General features: G+C 39.4%; 1 pseudogene; it reads left to right on the forward strand.

Moving 5' to 3' along the window:
- The first annotated feature begins 3,257 nt into the window (after positions 1-3,257).
- LOC140528227 (THO complex subunit 7 homolog pseudogene) lies at positions 3,258-3,870 on the forward strand (annotated as a pseudogene).
- The last annotated feature ends 1,098 nt before the right edge of the window (positions 3,871-4,968 follow it).

Genomic DNA, 4,968 nt, shown 5'->3' on the forward strand with positions numbered 1-4,968 from the left:
TCCCCAACCTTGATATTGACAAAGAAATTGCAGTGTGGAAAGGAGGGTAGAAGGAAGAGAAGTGTCTGGCCATCTCTTTCTCCTTTAACCTCTTCCTTCTTTCTCTCTTCTATTCTCCTTTTTTCATCTCCATCTTCTCCACCTTTTTGTTACTCCCTTTTCCTCTTCTTTTTCTCCTATTCCTCTTTACTTATCTTCATTTTACTTTTCTTGCCTATGTTCTTCTCCCTTCTTCTGTTATTTCTTCATTGTATTTCCTTTCTCATCTCCATGCCTTTTCTGTTGTATCTCCAACATCACCTATCCCTTCCTCTTCTATTTCTACAACCCCATTTCCCTCTCATTCCTCCAAAAAGATTGCACTGTATTTCCATGTTTACCTCAAACTTTAGCAAATTGGATGATAGTGTGCTACACGTGGTGCCTCATTAATGTCAAGTTTTATTCATATTCAATGTATTTTAATGGAACATATATTGGTAAATCATAAGATTTCAAATAAATTGGAAGAGCAGAAACCCTTGACCTAATGAAATAGGAGGATAATAATATCTCTATCAAGATTTTGTTAAATTTAATTAAATATAATAAATCTAATATAGATTTATTATAGCCATAGGATGCCTTTCAAATGTACTGACGTTAAAGTTGAAAGAAAATTCTTATTCCTTAAGGCCAACTTCTAGATAAGGTAAAAAAGTCTGGACCATTATTGTTTCAGATCTTTATGCAAATCCATGGGACACATTTCAGATCTTTTCCAGCCCAAAATTTCACAAGTAATGCTCTAACTAGACAAATGCAATAAAATAATGTGAATAGTTGCTTAAGTATACAAGCAAGTTAGGTTATGTAAACACATGTAGTGACATTTAATATCTACTTGCTGATGGGCTATTTCATTCCTACTTATGAGTGCAGCATATGCTGCATTCAGTTATATATGCCTGTAAAGTCAAGATCAAATGCACTGGCAAAAGAAAATCAGAACTTATTGTTCACCAGAGAGGAAAACAATTGCACCTTACCTTTACTCAAAAATCATTATTTCAGAACAAGCAATTTGGAAATGGTCCCTTTGGTTGTTGGGAACTAATAAAATTTCATTTCTCCAAGGCAAATTCTTACTCTTGTATAATTTGAAAATAGATCTATAATGCTCAACTTTAATAAAGTTCTGAAAATGACTGATTTGCATCATTTGGAAACTGCTTCAGCTGTTTTGAAATTGAAATTGAAGGTAGGGGGTGTCATTTCATCCTTAAAACTGAATTACAACATGATGGGTAATTTTTAAGTGCTAAAATCATGAAATGTGTTCCATAGGGAGTATCTACACACATTACTTCCTGAACAGTTACCAGAGAGATCCACAAGGATTCACGACCACAAGAAAAAATTAAACAAAGGCACAAATCATTTAATAAAAATCACACCTAGGTTGATAATTAAGTGCTTATTGCTATCACTGAAAATAGTATTAAGGGGCAATGAACCATGGGATCATTTAATAAATGCATGGTAATATCTTAGCTTTAGAATTAAAATACCATTCCTGATCTACGATATCAAATCATGTGGGTGAACCTAAGAAAGACATAGTAAGCAATATATTGAATCAAATAAGCAAATTCTAATCATTTGAAGAGTCTAACAACAGATTGTTGGGAAAATAGCAAGTATTGATAGAGTTCTTTCTACCTAACTACTCTACCTAGGATACAGCATTTTGCTAGAGGAGCTGGGTGTAATAGAGAGAACATTGTCTCTCATGTCAGGGAGTTCAAATTCTGCCTACTTTTGTGACTTTGGACAAGTCACTTAGCCTCCCTGGACTTCAGTTTCCCCATCTGTAAAATGAGAGAGTTGGATGAGATAGCTTCTGAGGTCCTATCCAGATCAAGGTATATGATCCTATGGACACATTCCTCAATCGTCAGTGTACTCTTACCCCCTTATGTACTCTTCCTGTCTCAGTGATTATGAACCCTCCTAACTGCTAATATAGAAAGCCCCTTTCCCTGTGCCTACTGTCTGCTATTTTGTTCCCATGCATATCAATACTACTCACCCAGAACTCTGCTCCAGGTCTGCCCATATCTTCATCTATTCCTTCTAGAATGCCTGTTCCATGATTAACAAATTAAAATAATCTAGGTATGAGGTAATAAGGGCTTATACCAGGAGAGTGGTTGTTTGAGTCAAAGAAAGGGTACATATAGAGGACAAGTAGGGAACTAAGCAATACAGTGGACAGAGTGCTGAACTTGAAGTCAGGAAAACTTGAGTTCAAATTTATCTAAAACATTAGTTGTTTGATCCTGAGCAAGTCATTTAACCTGTGTTTCACTTAATTTCCTCATTCATAAAATGAGAATAATAATAGCATCTTTCTCCCAGAAATGTTGTGAGGATAAAATGAGATAATATTTGTAAAGCATTTTGCAAAACTTGAAAGGGATAAATACTAGTGATGATGATGATGACAGAAAGGACATGACTTGACAACAGAATAGATATGCTCAATGAGTAGGAGTGAGGAGTTAAGTACAACACTGAGGTTGTCAGTCTGGGTGATTGTGAAGGTGGTGGTCCCTGAACATTAATATAAAAGTTGATAACAAGGAGGAGTTCGGGGGAAAGAAAATAGATTCTACTTTGGACATATTGAGTTTGAGATATCTATGGGACATCCATTGTGAGATGTCTTATTGCAGTTGGTTATTTGAAACTGGAGTTCAAGAGAGATGTTTGGGTTGAATGTAGAGATCTGGGAATCATCTACATGCAGATAATAATAAAACCTATAAGAGAAGAGAGACCCCCAAACATGGTAGTATAGAGGTAGAAGAAGGTCAAGGACAGAAGTTGGGGAACAACTACAGCAAAGAAGATAGAGGAGTAATCAGACAGTTAAGAGAAAAACCAGGAAAACCTAGGAAGGAGAGAATTCCAGAAGAGAATGATCAATAGTCTCAATGGCTGCAGAGCTGTAGATGAGAACTAGGGGGAAAGCCATTAGATTTGGCAATTAAGAGATCATTAACAAGTGCTAGCTAAGGGGACAGAGGTGGCCTCTTCATCCTCCATGCCTGTTTACCTAGCTACACTTTGGAAGTTTGGGAGTATAAATAGGAACTGCCCCAATGCAAACCCAACTGGAACTGGCCAGTGGGACAACACAGCTCTCTTCCTTTCTTCTTTGGGACAACTCTGTATGCTCATCCCATTTGAGAGACCTCACCTCAAGGCTCACCATGGGGACTGTTACCAAAAATGATGGCACAAGGAAGCAGCTCTTAATTGTTGGTTCTAAGGCTAATGTTGAATGAAGAATCAAACTGTTAGTGAAAAGTTTTCTTAAATGGCGCAATGCTGAATCTGTAGGAGACAAATAACGAGAACCTACATGAATTTTCAATGGGAAAAAAACTACTTGTATACGATATGAATCTCAGATAAATGGAAAAGTATGACATAAATTTACAAAGACATAGAAAATAGCAAAACTGAAGAATCTTTAAAAACTGCGAAGTGCAAAAAGCAGATTCTTTAAGCAAAATAAACAGGAAAAAAATTGAGTGTGATATTTTCTAGTCAAAGTGATACAGTGCCATCCAGACAGGTATAAAGCTTTTAAAAAAAAACTAGATACTTAGAGGGAAAGAATAACTTCATCTTTCTCATATAAAAGAGAATGTTGAAGATAAGCTGGAATTAAGGCAAAATCAGTTCCAGGCTCTTAGTATTCTCCCCAAACTTCAACAAGCACCAGAAAATGATGAAAAACTCTCAAAAGTTGACTATCTCTGGAAATAAGTAAAGAGACTAAACAATAGGTATGCTAAAGTCTCACCGTTCCAAAGATATATAAATATCTGTCTTAGTTTCCTTTTACCTGGCTAAGCTCTTTACATATTAAATCAGTTATCCATGAAACTGACAAAACTATAGATAATAGATTTTTTGTTAAATAATATTTTTAGGGGGCGGAGCCAAGATGGCGGAGTAGAAAGACGCACATACACATAGCTCCAAACCCACAACCCATAGAATATCTGTATAAAGTAACTCACGGCGAATTCTGGAGCAGTAGAGGCCACAGAACAGTGGAGTGAAGGAGATTTCTGTTCCAGAGGGACCTGCAAACCTCCCGCAAAAGGTCCATTGCGCTGCAGACGCGGAGCCCAGCCCAGCCCTGCCACAGCCGCGGCACCGAGAGGAACAGATCCGAGCATGCTTCAGGGACGGGATCTCCAGCGGCCGCGCAGGTCCCTCCACCCACAGGTGACGGGGGTTGGTGAGAGGGTCTCTTTGGCGGGTCAAGAGGGGAGTGGGGTGCCCCCATAACTCAGGCCCCCTCGGGAGGCAGCAGCTGAGGCAGCGGCAGACCAGGGCTCCCCAAGCAGGCAGGAGCCTGGATCCATTGTTGAAGGTCTGTGCATAAACCCCCTGAGGGAACTGAGCCTGAGAGGCAGCCCTGCCCCAACCTGAGCACCTAAACTTAATCTCACACAGAATAGCAGCCCTGCCCCTGCCGAAGCCCTGAGGCTAGGGAGCAGCATTCGAATCTCAGACCCCAAGCGCTGGCTGGGAGGATCAGGAGGAGAGGTGGGTGTGAGGAGAATATTCAGAGGTCAAGTCACTGGCTGGGAAAATGCCCAGAAAAGGGAAAAGAAATAAGACTATAGAAGGTTACTTTCTTGGTGAACAGGCATTTCCTCCCTTCCTTTCTGATGAGGAAGAACAATGCTTACCATCAGGCAAAGTCACAGAAGTTAAGGCTTCTGTATCCCAGCCCACCCAATGGGCTCAGGCCATGGAAGAGCTCAAATAGAATTTTGAAAATCAAGTTAGAGAGGTGGAGGAAAAGCTGGGAAGAGAAATGAGAGACATGAAGTCAAAGCATGAACAGCAGGTCAGCACCCTGCTAAAGGAGACCCAAAAAAATGCTGAAGAAAATAACAC

Source organism: Notamacropus eugenii, chromosome 1, assembly GCF_028372415.1.
Source record: "Notamacropus eugenii isolate mMacEug1 chromosome 1, mMacEug1.pri_v2, whole genome shotgun sequence".
Classification (NCBI taxonomy): Eukaryota; Metazoa; Chordata; class Mammalia; order Diprotodontia; family Macropodidae; genus Notamacropus; species Notamacropus eugenii.